The following is a 16306-nucleotide window of genomic DNA, read 5'->3' on the forward strand; positions in this document are numbered from 1 at the left end:
TCTCCAGGTGTAACTACTCTTGTGAGTTCCAGGTCATTATTTGTAACTTCCTACTGGACCTCAAAGTTAATATATCAGACCAGCTCTGCCATCAGCCTTCCTCAGCTCCGCACCCAGCCTTTCATGAGAAACGGCTGAAACATCTTCCATTCTGTCCTGGACACTCGCCTGCATCATCTCATCAGTTACTCATTCTGTTGATTCTTGCTCAGAAAGGACACTTGCATCTGGCTACTTCTCCGCATCTCAATGGGTGTGGTCCTTGTTGGGTTCTAATCACTTCACCTTGAATCTGTTGTTGCAGGGACTACCCCAGACTCCTGAATTCCATCCTGCCCTCTGTAGTTCATCCTCTATAACAGTGGCTCTCAAACTTTGGTCTCAGGACCCCTTTACAATCTGAAGCATCTTTAAGGACACAGTGAGCTTTAGTTTATGTGGGAGTTATCTATTGATGTTGCCTTGTTATAAATTGAAACAGAAATTTAAAAAAATATTTATTAAATTACCTAAAATATACTCATTGCAGATTAACATGAATAACTTATTTTTATGAAAATTAACTATATTTTCGAAAATAAAAAAATAGTGAGAAAAGTGGCATTGTCTTACAATGTTCCTATCTGTTCAGTGGCTGGCATAATGGAAGACACCTGAATTCTCATATCTGCTTCTGGATTCCGTTTGTTGTGATATATTGTTTTGGTTGAAGTAGGTGAAGAAAATATGACCTCATGCTGACATAATTGAAAAAGGGAAGAGTATTTCAATAGCCTTTCCGTAATTATGAATATTCCTTTTTAATGCCGTGCCAAAATTTGACAAGTGATAGTTCCTTAAAAGTTAGTTGTGATGTAAAATCTGAAATCAGATAAGTGAACATTTTGATCTCTGTTGTAATAAAATTTGCTGGTCTTTCATTTTGAATGGCTTTTTTTTTTTTTTGCCCAAACATGAATTTATAACATGCATTGATCATTTGGAAAATATTGGTTTGCTGGGTTTTGCAGATCTTCCAAATGTTGACAGGTTTCATTATACAGTATCAAATAATCACATCCATTTACTATTGCTTTCGATCTCACTGGAAAGTCTGTTAGTATCAGGAAATTGTCAAGTTCATGGTGGTGAATATTAAGTTTTCTAAAATTCCAGTCGTTTGAAAACTCATATTTTATTACTGGCAGCAAATACTCTCATTAGTTTTTCTTGAACTTATAGGCTTTCTTCTTTCACTTGTGAAAACTTTTTTGCCAAATATCCAAGTCTGAATCACCATAGGTTTTCCATGGTCTTCCATGAAAACAGTGTTGCATGAAAAGTCTCTTGTTCACTAGCAAGTCAAACAGTCATCCAAGTGCTGTTCTTTGGAACAATTATCGTAGTTCAGTTTTCTGTGCAGCAGAAGTGCTGTCTGGATACTTCCCATTTTTTTCATGCAGAATATTAAAATAATATGGATTTAAATTGCAAAATTTAATGAATTTAATATTTTTACTGCTTCTTTAAGAACATTACATGGGAACACCATCTTTAACATCTTTTATTTATATATTTATCTATTTATTTGATCTTTTTTTTTTTTTTGCGGTACACGGGCCTCTCACTGTTGTGGCCTCTCCCGTTGCGGAGCACAGGCTCCAGACGCACAGGCTCAGTGGCCATGGCTCACGGGCCCAGCTGCTCCACGGCATGTGGGATCTGCCCAGACCGGGGCACGAACCCGTGTCCCATGCATCGGCAGGCAGACTCTCAACCACTGCGCCACCAGGGAAAACCTGAATATCTTGTTTTTGAATTTTGTTTGTAGTAGCAAGGAAAACGCTCCCTTTTACTAGCTCGGTGCTATAAATTTCGAGGGAGCGGTAGGATTAGAGTGTTGATTTGGAAAAGAAGATACATGAATTTACGTTATGTGTATGTGTAAGAAATCAGGATATTCTACATGTTTGTGAATCAAATCACATACTGAAAACTTCAACAGGTTTGGATCAGCTTTTTTCTGACTAGGGGTCTTCTTTTTTTTTTTTTACTTTATTTATTTTTATGTATTTATGTTTGACTGCATTGGGTCTTTGTTGCTGCGTGCGGGCTTTCTCTAGTTGCGGCGAGGGGGGCTACTCTTTGTTGCGGTGCACGGGCTTCTCACTGCGGTGGCTTCTCTTGTTGCGGAGCTCCGGCTCTAGGCGCGTGGGCTTCAGTAGTTGTGGCACGCAGGCTCAGTAGTTGTGGCTCGCGGGCTCTAGAGAGCAGGCTCAGTAGCTGTAGCTCACAGGCTTAGTTGCTCCAGGGCACGTGGGATCTTCCCGGACCAGGGCTCGAACCCGTGTCCCCTGCATTGGCAGATGGATTCTTACCCACTGCGCCACCAGGGAAGCCCTGGGAAGCCCTAAGGGTCTTCTTAATTGTAACCAGTTTCTGTTCCTTTGCCGATGACTCAAGATAGGGTACCGTGCACTGATTGATGTATAACACCAAGTATTAGGTGTGTTGTAAGCTCTTACTTAAATCACCTAATTTGATTCTGAAAACATGCCTTTTATGAAAAAGAGTGATTTTCCAGGATTATCAGCACGGTTTACAAGACAGCTAATTGAGACACAGGGGTTAGGTGTCCAGGGCCACACCGCTAGTAAAGCAGGATTCAGACCCAGGCGGCATGGCTTTCAGAGCCAGGATGCTCTCACTAATGGTGCCTCTCATGTCAAGGGCTACATATTTCTTTTTTTTTAGATGAGAAGGGGATCTTGCCTTTAATATATGGTTTAGGAAGGCTCAGAATGATATGGTGACAATCTCAAAATCATCATAAACCATACAGGAAAAGTATATATAACAACGATGTACAGTGCAAAGAATCATCTCTAGGGTGCTTGCAGTGCCTCATGCCATGTAAACGCTATGTAAATAGTTGCCAGCACACTGCACACTCAAGTTTGGCTTTTTGGAACTTTCTGGAAATTTTTTCTCCTCACAGGTTTTCCAGCTGAGGTTGGTTGAATCCTGGTTGCAGATATGGCTGGATGACTGTACTACAGTCAGTTCTCCCATCTTTGTTATAAATTTTCATGTCTTAACAGTGTCTCTTGATGAACTGAAGTGCTTATTCTTTTCTTTTGAAGTATAGTTGATTTACAATGTTGCATTACTTTCAGGGGTACACCAGAGTGATTCAGTTATACATGTACATGTATCCACTGTTAGATTCTTTTTCCATATAGATCATTACAGAGTACTGAGTAGAGTTCCCTTTGCTATACAGTAGGTCCTTGTTGGTTATCTGTTTTGCATACAGTAGTGTGTATCTGTTAATTCCAAACTCCTAATTTAAAGTGCTTATTTTTAATGACGTCTGATTTATTAATTTTTATTAATGCTTTTGTGTTTTATTTAAGAAATCTTTCTCTGATGCAGGTCATGAAGTAGTCTGTTTTGGTTATTTTCCTAGAGGCTGTCACTGTTTCATGTTTCACATTTAGCTCTGTAGCCCACTTCAGCTCATTGTTTGTGTATGATGAGACAGGCACATCCAGTGGTGTCAGCACATTTATGCAAAAGGCTGTCCTTACTTTGCTAACTGGAAAGTGAACATTTACTGTAGGTCTGTTATCACTTCTCTTTTCTGTCCCTCTGGTCCAGGACTGCTCACCTTGTGCAGTGACACACCCCCCATCAAGGGAGTGGAAAGCCTCACATCTCCTGCTTGGTTCTCCTTCTGTGTCACCTTGGCCGTCCTGGGCTCATAGCATTTCCCTGTGAAGTTTAGAATCAGCATATCCATCTTCACACAAGTAGATACAAAAGCTTGGGATGGTCCCTAACATGATATGGACTCTATTTTGTTTCTAATTTTTAGACGAACGTGAAATAAAAAGGTAAACAGAGCAACGTATGTAGGAAAATAGGCAAAGCAAATGAACTGGGAATGGAGATATTTGTCATCAAGTTGTGATAACCACCTTTTCCTAAATGTGGCTGGATCATAGGTATTTGAAACTGCATCAGATGCAAACCTTAGCACTGAACAGTGCTCTTTCAGGACTGGGAACTGGGGGCTTTTGGATTCCTGTCCGGTGGCAATCACTCCACGAGTCCAGGGTTGAACTCCAGGAGGGCAGGTGTTTTTGCATGTTGTTTTGTGCGCACTTTTCCGAGGCTGAGGAAGGTGCCTGGCTGCAGGTGGCTAACTCAATATGTGTTGAATGCTACCTGTGCAGAATATGAAGAATGGTAGTTCTATTTAAGTATGGGTTCTGTGAGGGAGAAATAGATTCAACTCTTGAAAAATTTACACTCACAGAACATTTCCCCCCAAAGGTGTTAACAAATATAGACAAGGATAGGCCGTAATTGATATTAGTCATGATTAGTGAATCATTTGGCAACAGTATTGGATACTGTATCATAATACCTTTAAAACGTAAGTTTCAAAATCAGTCACATTGATGTATTTTTTTTTGGTTACCTTTAAGGTTCGGAATTGTTTTAAAATGCAATTCAGTATATTTCATTTTTTATCTTCTGGGTGCTCTGTGATAGCTTAATTCTTGGCAGGTAAACTAGAGAATTTTTCTGTGAGTGTTTTGGATTGTTAGAGTGAAACTTTCAAGGAGGACAGGACATCTGTCTGACTGTTTTCCCACCAGGCATATGATCCTGCCTGTATTCCCCACCTTTCCCCTTTCAGAGAAGGCACTCCCCACCTCCATCCAGGACTAATTATGTCTCCCATGACTTAGATTTCATTGACTCTGGGTTTTTTTTTGGGGGGGGAGGGAATCTGAAATGGGAATTAATATTTCCAAGTTTTTCCACTCAACTGCATCTTTTATCACATACTCAGATTTTACAACACAGACTAATGTAAAGAAAAATTCCCACAAGTTTCTGAAACCCACACTTGTTTCTAGTCAGTTTTTCTCCTTTTCTGGAGTCAGTATAGTCCAACTCTTCTTTTGGGGGTGGTAACAAAGAGTAGCTTTATTTTATTAACTTTTGAAGTCCAAGTATTTAGGAACTACACCCAGTGATATTTTGTCCTGCTAGTATTCACTTTTTTATCTCTTCATGGGCCAGATTTTCCTTAGAAGAAAACCAGGACGTTAAACTTGGTTTTCAAATATTACCTAGGGAAATAGTTCAAATAATCAGCCATTTGGTTTAAAAAAAAAACAAAAGCAAACTAGTAATGTGACTGATTTTTTTCTATCTTAAATTGAGTAATAACTCAGTCACAATATTTTGTTATGTATAAATACAGTGTGGATTTTCTTTGGGGGCGAGTTGTCACTGGATATTGTTGTTGTTTTTTGTTAATTTAAAATATTTTTATTGTGGCGAGAACACTTAGCATGAGATCTACTCCTTTTCACAGATTTTGTGTCCAATACAGTGTGGTTGACTTTAGGTACAACGTTGTACAGTAGATTTCCAGAACTTACTCATCTTACTTAAGTGAAATTTTACACCTGTTGATGACCAACTCCAGTTGCCTCCTCACTCTCACCAACCTCCATTTTTTCCTTTGTCTCTATCAGTGTGACTATTTTAGGTTCCTCATATAAGTGGAATCCTGCAGTATTTGTGCTTCTGAAACTGGCTTACCTCACTTAGCATCCTGTCCTCCAGGCCCATCTGTGTTGTTGCATATGGCAGGATTTCCTTTTTTAGGGCCGAGTAATATTCCATTGTGTGTATGCATGGACTGCTTTTAAAAATCCATTCATCTGTCAATAGACATTAGGTTGTTTCCACACAGTGTCTATTGTGCAGAGTGTGGCAGGGACCCTGGGCTGCAGATGTGGGAATGAGCTGGGATAGAGTTTTATTTTTTATTGTTTTAATAAATTTATTTATTTTTATGTATTTCTTATTGGCTGTGTTGGGTCTTTGTTGCTGCATGTGGGCTTTCTCTAGTTGCGGCGAGTGAGGGCTACTCTTTGTTGGGGTGTGTGGGCTTCTCACTGCGGTGGCTTCTCTTGTTGCAGAGCATGGGCTCTAGGTGCATGGGCTTCAGTAGTTGTGGCATGTGGGCTCAGTAGTTGTGGCTTTCAGGCTCTAGAGCACAGGCTCAGCAGTTGTGGTGCATGGGCTTAGTTGCTCCGCAGCATGTGGGATCTTCCTGGACCAGGGCTCGAACCCGTGTCCCTTGAATTGGCAGGCGGATTCTCAACCACTGCGCCACCAGGGAAGACCCCGGTGCTGGGGTTTAGAGCTCAACACTGTGCACTAAGGTGGCGGGAGGAGCCATGGCCAGTGCCCCTGGTTCCAGCCCCGGCTTGGATCTCTGTGGTCCCCACGGGACTGGTATCCACAGGCCCCATCACTGTCTGGACGCAGGTGAGCTAGAAGCCCATCCCTGGGGTGGCACCCCAGTGAGCTGGGATGCTGGTTCCACTCTTTCCCTGTTCTCTCTGGTTTGTGTTGTGGTGGGCGGTGCCTGGGGGATGGGGATTGTGGGGATACAGTGTCTCCCCTTTTCCTACTGGGGTCATTGAGACTGGTTGGGTGGAGAAGCCTGTCAGTTAGTTTCTGGATTTCTCACAGAGGGGATGGATCCGTGTCTTGCTGTTGAGATGATGTATCCACGGTGAGAGGAGAGTCCAGGATTTCCTCTTCCATGTCCTGAAGTCCCTCCAATCAACTTCTTCATTCCATCTCCCGCCCTACATCTTATCATTCCATCCAGTGTGGCTTCTGTCTCTCCCTCAGCTGGAAAGCAGCTCTCCCTTTTGTTCAATCCTGTGAAGAGTCTTATTATTCCTCTCAGCAGCTTTGGTCTTGTGAACCAACTTATTAACCTCTCAGCAGCTTTGGTCCTGTGAACCAACCCTTCCATCAAATATTTTTTTTTCCTGGAGTTCTGTTGACACCACACTTGTGGGTTTTCTCTGTTGACAGAAAAAAATGCACAACCTAAAAGTTGAGAATTACGCTTTATTTGGCAGACAAAACTGAGGACTTAAGCCCAGGATGCAGCCTCTCAGAATAGCTTGGAGGGACTGTTCCAAAGAGGTAAGGGGAGAGCCAGGACACGGAGGAGTTTTTGCAACAAACACCAAGTAATCGGAACATCAAAAGATTACCATTAATTAAGGAAAGCCAGACATCTCAAGTTAATGAATTTAGCACTTTTCTATGTATGGGAAGATGCAAGAGTCTGGGCTCCCTGAAACCCTTCCTTTGACGTGCACCTCAGCTGCCGCTGCCGGGGGCCAGCGTCCTGTGCTTTCTCATCCTGAGTCCCCTCAGGGGGCATCACGAGGGGCGGCTGTCATGTGATGGCTTGATGGCTGCAGCATCCTTTGTTTACTGATATGGAGGCAACGTTCTTTGCCCACACCTCCTTCTTCTTGGGCAGCTTACCCTTTGCCTTAATTGTCGGCTTATCTTCCTACATCTGCTCATTAAATGTTGGGGCTCCTGGTGTTTCAATTCCATGTCCTTTTGTCACTGTAAACTTTTTTTTTTCTAACTAGTGATTTGTCTAATTATTAAAATCATCCAAGGAGGTTTTAAGTCCTGATGCCTGGGTCTCATCCCGCACTAATTCAATCTGGAGGTGGGGCGTACGACTTCGCATCTGTAGTTTGCAGAGCTCCTCCAGGGGGCTCAGTGCACAATTGAAGCCGAGAATCACTGGACACATTCATCAGAACCTGCAGCTTTAAATACCACCTTTATGTCAGAATCATCCATATGTGTGTTTGACTCTTGAATACCTAACTAGCACATGCACTGTGCATGGCGTGTTGTGAATGCCAAGAGTTTTCTTAAATGAAACCTTATATGACTGAAGTAGAAGAGAAATACAGCATATTGTCGTTGCGTGACTGGTGAAGCTTTTGTTGTTCTTTAAGGGATCTTATTGTTTAATGTCCTAAGTTGAGTTTTCTCAGGGACAGACTCTGAGATGGAGATTGACCTGCAGAATGATATTGTTTTGGGAACAAGACCTCTTGGGGCTGAGAAAGGCAGATTCAAACACAGGAACAAGGAAGTTGCAACTGAGGCTTCAGTTGATGCCCCAGGAGCTTGAGGCTGGGATGTCCTTTAGAGTGGCCTCAGTTAGTAGAGAGGGACTTGGGGCTTGGTGTCCTCACAGAGAGTCTTCAGACATGGGTTGCCTTCAGCTGAAGGCTGTTTCCAAAGAGACTGAGCTCAGAGCCTTAAGCAGCCACATTTCTGGCAGCCTCAGTTGTGCTGGGAGATCTGGGGGGAAGCAGCACCCCAGGATCCATCACAGGGGGATCTGGTTTGTCACCTGCACGGATCTGAGAGTTCACCTCATTTAGACCTTCATTTAAAGGTGAGTACACGGAGGCTCAGAGAGGGTAAGTGATTTGCCAGTGTCACGTGGCAATCTCACAGTCTGTCTGGCACTAGAACAGTGTCCACTCTTAAGGTAAGAGTGTCTTCAGTGATACCCGTACTTAACTTTATTATGTGGCTGTGGAGCTTATCTTATTACCATGTCTCCTAGGCCAGAAGGGAAGTATTTTACACTTATGCCACATGTGGAAAACTGACGGAAGATAAGTCCTCAGTCCTGTTCCAGTTGTAATTTGTCTCAGAGTCAGAGGTATGATTGCAATACTATGGATTCTGATTTGCTGGGCTGCATGGAATACCATTTCTGTGTAGTATGGAAAATAATTGCCCAGTAAACATTTTGTTTGGGTTGAGGTTTAAGTTTAATTCCTTGTGCCATGAGGCTTGTATCAAAAGGACCACAGACTTTGATGAGTTTTGGAAATTGCTAGTGTCCAATATATAGCATCTCTAAATAGATGTTTCTACTTCATGAAAAATATATTTTTTTTCTATAAGCCATGAGTAATGTAATTGTGTAATTGAAGACAGACAAGTTTGTCAAATGTTTCCATGGGATTTAACAGTTCCTTAAGCCCAACTGGAGTGATAAATAAAACAGTTGTTGAGGAACACTGTTTGTAATTATAATTCTTGGACAATTATAACACAACAGACTTTGCTGCACATATACACATACACTCATAAACACATTCTTTTCAAATAATATAAAACTAATTAAAGTCAACTAGTCAGTCAACGGTATCACTCACTGTATTCATAAACCTTCCGTTCACATTTTGGGAAAACCGAATGGAAAATAAATACTGAAGCTGTTAAGAGAGGTGATAATAAATTATACTATAGTAAGGCGAATACAAAACAAATAAAAGTACTCTACAATAACCCCACAATTATCTGGATTCTTAAATAACTACTGACCTAATTTATTACCTGAATCTAGGAAGTGTTTTTCTGTCTTTGTATGTCTATCTGATTGTCTAGTTAAAAATTCTTCCATGTAGATAAAAGTGGGAACTAACCTCTTAGTAAGGGGATATGTACAGACTTGTAGCAGTGGTTTTTCATAAGCCCCAGCCTTCACGTATGATCAAAATGTCAGTTTTACCTGACTGTATAGAGAGTTTACCTCCAGTTATGGCTGTGGATTTGGGAAGAAGAAAGTGTGATTGCCTCTCTTGAATCTTTTAGCTTCTTTCTTGTTCTTTCTCTTAACTTTACTTTTTCAGAGAATTTTTAGGTTCACAGCACAATAGAGAGTATGGTACAGAGATTTCCCATGTACCCTCTGCCCCTACAATGGCCTAGTCTCCCTCATTATCAACATCCCCACCAGATGGTACATTTGTTACCGTTGGTGAATCTACATCGTGATCACTCAAGGTCTGTAGTTTCCATGAGGATTCACTCTTGGTGGTGAGCATTTTGTGGATTTGGGCAAATGCACAATGACATGTATCCATCATTATTGTGTCATACTGAGTATTTTCACTGCCCTAAAAATCCTCTGTGCTTTGCCCACTCATGTCTCCTCCAAACTTCCAACCCCTGGGCAACTGCTGGTGTTTGTACTGTCTCTAGTTTTGCCTTTTCCAGAAAGTTATATAGTTGGAACTATACAGCCTTTTCAGATTGGCTTCTTAGAAATATGCATTTCAGTTTCCTCCTTTTATTTTCATGACATGACAGTTCATTTCTTTTTAGTACTGAATAACGTTCCACTGTCTGGATGCTCCCCAGTTTATTTATCCATTCACCTACTGAAGGACGTGTTGGTAGCTTCCAGTTTCGGCAGTTATGAATAAAGCTGCTGTAAGCCTTGTGTGCGGGTTTTTGTGTGGACATAAGTTTTCATCACCTTTGGGTATATACCAAAGAGTGCTATTACTGGATCATATAGTACGAGTATGTTTCATTTTATAAAAACCCACCAAAATGTCTTCCAAAGTGGCTGCACCATTTTGCTTTCTCACCAGCAATGAATACGAGCGTCTGTTGCTCCACATCCTTTCAGCATTTGGTGTTGTCAGTGTTCTGGATTTTGGCCACTCTAATCAGTGTGTAGTGGTACCTCACTGTTGTTTTAATTTGCAGTTCCTTGGTAATACATGATGTGGAGCATCTTTTCATATGTTATTTGCCATCTTGCTCACCTTTGGTGAGGTGTTTATTATTATTATTATTTTTCTCCCCTCTTCTTTTTTGTTCCTCAAATGAAAATTTTAAAACAATTAGAATAGGGACTTCCCTGATGGCACAGTGGTTAAGAATCCACCTGTCAATGCAGGGGACATGGGTTTGATTCCTGGTCCAGAAAGATTCCACATGCCATGGAGCAACTAATCCCGTGCGCCACAACTACTGAGCCTGCGCTCTAGAGCCCGTGAGCCACAGCTACTGAGCCCACACACCTAGAGCCCATGCTCCACAACAAGAGAAGCCACCACAATGAGAAGCCCGTGCACCACAGAGAAGAGTAGCCCCAGCTCGCCGCAACTAGAGAAAGCCCGCGCACAGCAACGAAGACCCAACACAGCAAAAAATAAATTAATTAATTTTAAAAAATTAGAACAGTTTTAAATTTATAGAAAAATTGTCAAAATAATATGGAGTTCCCAATATCCTGCATCTAGTTTCCCCTATTATTAACATCTTACATTAGTTTAGCACATTTTTTACAACTCAAGATTCAGCCATAAAAAGAAACAAAATTGAGTTGTTTGTAGTGAGGTGGATGGACCTAGAGTCTGTCATACAGAGTGAAGTAAGTCAGAAAGAGAAAAACAAATACCGTATGCTAACACATATATATGGAATCTAAAAAAAAAAAAAAAGGTTCTGAAGAACCTAGGGGCAGGACAGGAATAAAGATGCAGACGTAGAGAATGGACTTGAGGACATGGGGAGGGGGAAGTGTAAGCTGGGACGAAGTGAGAGAGTGGCATGGACATATATACACTACCAAACGTAAAATAGATAGCTAGTGGGAAGCAGCCACATAGCACAGGGAGATCAGCTTGGTGCTTTGTGACCACCTAGAGGGGTGGAATAGGGAGGGTTGGAGGGAGACGCAAGAGGGAGGGGATATGGGGACATATGTATAAGTATAGCTGATGCACCTTATTATAAAGCAGAAACTAACACACCATTGTAAAGCAATTATACTCCAATAAAGATGTTTAAAAAAAGAACCACCAGTGGTATATTGTTATTAACTATAGTCTATATTTAGATTGCTTAGTGTTTACCTAATGTCCTTTTTCTGCTCTAGGACCCCAGTCAGGATACAAATTGCATCTAGTCCTCACACCTCCTTAGGCTCCTTTTGGCTATGACAGTTTCTGGGACTTTGTTTTTTGTGGCCATGGAATCTTTGAGGAATCCTGGTCAGGTAGTGTGTAGAATGTCCCTCCACTGGGATTTGTCTGATGTTTTTGTCAGGACTAGATTGAAGTGATGTGCTTTGGGGAGGAAGAACACTCGTTTAGAAATGACAGTCCCATCACATTATATTAAAGGTACACAGAATCAACATGACTTATCACCTGGTTAAGAGGTTTAGGTTAATCACCTGGGTGAGGTCGCATTTGTCAGGTTTCTCCCCCTGAGAACTTCCTGTTTTTCCCCCTTTCCATCCCATGCTCTTTGGAAAGGTGTCGCTGTGCACAGCTCACACCAAGCTGGGGGGTGTGATGCTCCAGCAATTTGAGAGCAGAGGATCTATGCCAGTTATTTGGAATTCTGCATGGTAGATTTGTCTGTGCTCTACCATTTAGTTATTTACTCAATCAACCACTTTATTTACATCTTTATGGAGTCATGCATTTTTATTTTATACTTTGGATTATAAGCCAGTACAATTTTATTTCATTGCTCAAGTCATCCTAGATTTGGCCGTAGGGAGCTCTTTCAGTTTGCTCCTGTGTCTTTTTGACAAAGTCCCATCAGCTTTAAAAAAAAAAAAAAAAACTTTCCTTATCTCACTTTAGGTGAGGATAACAGCATTTGTTTCCACGAAGGAGGGTTTTTTAACCTGTGGGGCACATCCGGGAACCCTCAGCATTGCAAACTTTGCGGCCATTTTCTAAGGGAAGAACATACCTTTCATCATATTCTCAGCGTTGTCTGTAATGCTAAAAACGAGGTAAATAATCACTGCCCTAGAGTAAAGAGGAGAAATAATACAACGTACACATCTTGCACGCCTTGCTCTTTCCTTCCTCCCCGGTGCTTGCTTTAGTTCACATCCAGCCGAAAGCTCTGCAGAGCCCTCCTTGAGATGACCTGGCTAGTGCCCTGCCACACTCAGGTCTGAGAAGACCTGTGACCTTGGTTGCTGAATTTATAACTGGAAAAACAAAACGGTCCTTTGACTCAGATTCCTGGTTTAAGGGAGGATGTGAAGCCAATATGCTCGCGCACACCAGCTTTGAAATGCAGCAGTGCTGTGTGGTCGCTAAAGGGTCATGGAAAATAAGTACATTCTGCAGTTAATGGAAAACTGAGCTTCCCTCTTTGGAAAGACATTTCTGGATTTTTCCTTTAGTGCTGGAAAACATTACATCATCCAGCTATACAGCCTGGTCCATTCCTTAGCATATTAGTCATGACATCAGTTCAAGTTTAGGTGAGTGAACAAAAGAGGGCAGGGTGTAAAAAGGCTTTTGATATAAAATACATTATTTTCTCTAGTCATTTGATGACTTTGCCTGAGTGGACTCAGTTATTGTCTTAAATTAATATCATATTTCCATGAAATCAATCCTGTTGTGTAATAATATCATAGTCGTTGATAGATTTATTGAAAGAAAACACAATGGCCTCATCAGATGGATAAAATATGGGACTGAGATTCAGAATGTGAAATCTCTAATAATGAAATAGACATTGAGCATGGAACCTAATTAAAATAATTTAACTCTTCTTATTCCTAGTTATTTTGTATAAGTACTAGCCACTTTCCAAATTATAAGGTTATGTATAGTAAAGTGCAAACACAGGAAAATGTGCTATATGCAAATTGTTTCAGGTCTCTTGAAGAAAGCAATGTAGCTATCTAGGCTTTTCAAATATATTTTAATGTGTGGAGATGACTTTAATGTTATTTTAGGATTGACCAAGCTGAAAAAGAATGATTTCTATCTTTTTATTTAGGTAGGAAAAAATCCCTGAATTCATCCATGTGAATACAAATTATGTAAGATTTCACTTAAAATTTAAAATGTCTTTGAATTTCTAATATAAAGAAAGGTGAAGTGTTGATTAAAGACTCATATCAGGTTACCTGCAGCACAGACATGAAAGTATGTATTGACACAAATTAGAATAAAGAAAAAGAGCTATAACATATTTGATATACTCCTTTGTTTTAATTTCAAGAGATTTTTGTCAACCAACACTGCACTTTTGCTGTTACTGGCAAATAAGTTTTTAAATTTAATTGTAGAGAGAAATCTAAGCATTTGGAGATGGCTAGAGGGAAGAGTGACCCTGGCAAGTTGTAGAAATGGCAACTTCAGATTTTCCAGGACTAGTGATTTTAAAAATTGGTAAGACTAATGTAATATCTATCTACCTATCTATCTTATCACCTAAAGCAATGCATGGATGGGTGGTAATAAGAAGATAAATAATATTTCACTTCCATTATGGCAGGCTTTTGAAATGACGACTAGGAATGGGGGTTACCAGGTTTCACTCTTGACTCTACCACTTTAGAAAATCTCTGAACCTTGCTGTGACCTGGTTTCCATATACCATGTACCCTATGGCTCCATTTAATCACCTACTGCTGACTCTCTACCCATCTGGTTTTTCTCTTTCTCTGCTGAAAAACCATTCTCTGTGTGGTTCATGTCTCTCCTCTGTAACCAAGTGAGTCTTTGTGATGATGAAGTGCAATCATGTAATGGACATGGTGGTTGATTATCCAGTACCTGTTCTCTATCAGATTATTGATCTGAGACAATCATGATGGCTTCTTCCTCTTTGCTAACAGTTGGTTCAGGAATGGCTAATGCTGGAAAGCTTCTGAGGGAAATGAGTCCTTTTTCTTAAGAAGACATCTCAGGAGCAAATGCTCTTCATCTGGAAATGTTGAGTGAAGCTGCTACCACTATAGCTCCCACGGGCATCCTGAGGATGAAACCAACCTAGAAGAGCAGGCACGTGGGAGATTGCCTGGGGCAACATGTATTCAATGCTGTACAAGTGTAGGGAATTACAAAACCATAGAAGCCACGATTCCCTCAGGAATCACTCGGTACATTCCATCTGGTTGGTAATATACACACAGATATGAAAAAAAAGCTACAAAATAATTGCCAAACAGTAAATTTATCAGTTTGTGTTTCTTACAGTAAGCCAGGATGATTGGGGCAGGATTTTAGAAGGGCAGTATTAAAGGATAGGTTGTCTTTGGATTCATACAATGCGGAGGAGTTATGATATTCCATGAATGGGGGCTGACTGATTCTGTAGGAAGGATAAAATCTGGTAGTGAGTTAGGCTAGCCAATGAGTTTGGGTGACACAGCTTACAGATGTAGGGGAGGAAAGGTTTGTTGGTTTTTTTTTTTTTTTTTCCTCTCTCTATCCTCAATAGCTGGGTCTATGAAATAGTCTGACAGCAGTCATGCTAACAGGATAAAAGGCATACACATTTATTAATTTTGGGGACCTAAGACAAGTGATTTCCTTCTGGAGGATCTCTCTTCAGGCAGATAAGAAGAATTTAGAGAAATCCTCTCCCTGCACCTGCTGTTTTTCAAGTGCCTTTAGCTCAAAATAACTTTTATGCTGAAGAAATATTATGGGGTGGCAAATTATGCCTCTCTTCACAGCTGGAGAAAAAATCAGGCTGGAGATGTCTCTACCACAAAAATTATCGTGGAACTTCCCTGGCGGCCACTGGTTAGGAGTCTACACTTCCACAGCAGAGGGCCCAGGTTCCATCCCTGGTTGGAGAATTAAGATCCTGCATGCCCTGTGGTGTGGCCAAAAAAGAAAAAAAAAATTTTAATTGTCTGTGTTGTCTGGTTCATTCTATTGCTTAGAAGAAATGTACTTGTGAAGGATTTTATATCGAGACATAATAATAGCAGTCCTTGATTGATCCAATTCAAGTGTAGTTTGTAATCCATCAATTCCGTTTTCTTCCCTTGAATGAGAAAACTTATAGATGGGTTTGGACACTAATTTACATCTTAATATCTAATTTTTCCACATAACCTCATTCTCTTGAGAATGAAATGGAAAATGAATGAATGGGAAAATCTCATTACTGGTCCCCAAATCCTGGAGAATGAAATGGATAAATCTCATTACTGGTCCCCAAATCCTGCAGCTAGGATATGGGAGCCGATATGGTCGTGGGAAACAAATCTACTTAATCTCCTGCACCTTTGGGAGGTTTAACTAATTGGTTTTCATTTTTTTCTCCAATGTTTTGGATTCTTTCTGAGAGCTACTTGAAAATGTTGTCTGTATCAACTCATAGTAGTTTTAGATTTTTTCATACGCTTCTCAATATGTCATATTTCACCTGTAGTGGTTGTATCTTATCAGCACATTCTATGATAATTAACACAGAAAAGAGTTACCTGATAGGTCAGAGCTGGGATTTTAAAACAAAGCCAAGCACATGACATTTTTTGCTTCCTATAATGTCATTTATGAAATTGACACTTTTACCATATCAGTACAGAATAGACAATGCTGGATGCAACAAGTGTAGTTTTAATCTTCCCTGTGATTTTCATGGATATTATTTTTGGACTGGGAAAATGATTATATGATAAGACTTTACTGGTGGTAAATGAATCCAAACAAACAGTAAAGAACAACAGTTTCCATTGGCTTCCAAGGAAGTGTTTATATGCTCCCAAACAACTACCAATTTAGTCAAGATTCATTGTTCAAAGTTGAATAAAATAGAAAAAATGGCAGTTTTTCTCTTTTTGATAGTTGACAGCAAA

At 40.5% G+C, this 16306-nt stretch overlaps 1 protein-coding gene across 2 annotated transcripts in view; it reads left to right on the top strand.

The window, feature by feature from the left end:
• GLRB (glycine receptor beta) overlaps positions 1 to 16306 on the top strand; it is a 75446-nt gene that overhangs the window by 13093 nt on the left and 46047 nt on the right. The window lies entirely within an intron of this gene.

This window comes from Mesoplodon bidens (assembly GCF_964165515.1).
Source record: "Mesoplodon bidens genome assembly, chromosome: 1".
In the NCBI taxonomy this organism is placed as follows: Eukaryota; Metazoa; Chordata; class Mammalia; order Artiodactyla; family Ziphiidae; genus Mesoplodon; species Mesoplodon bidens.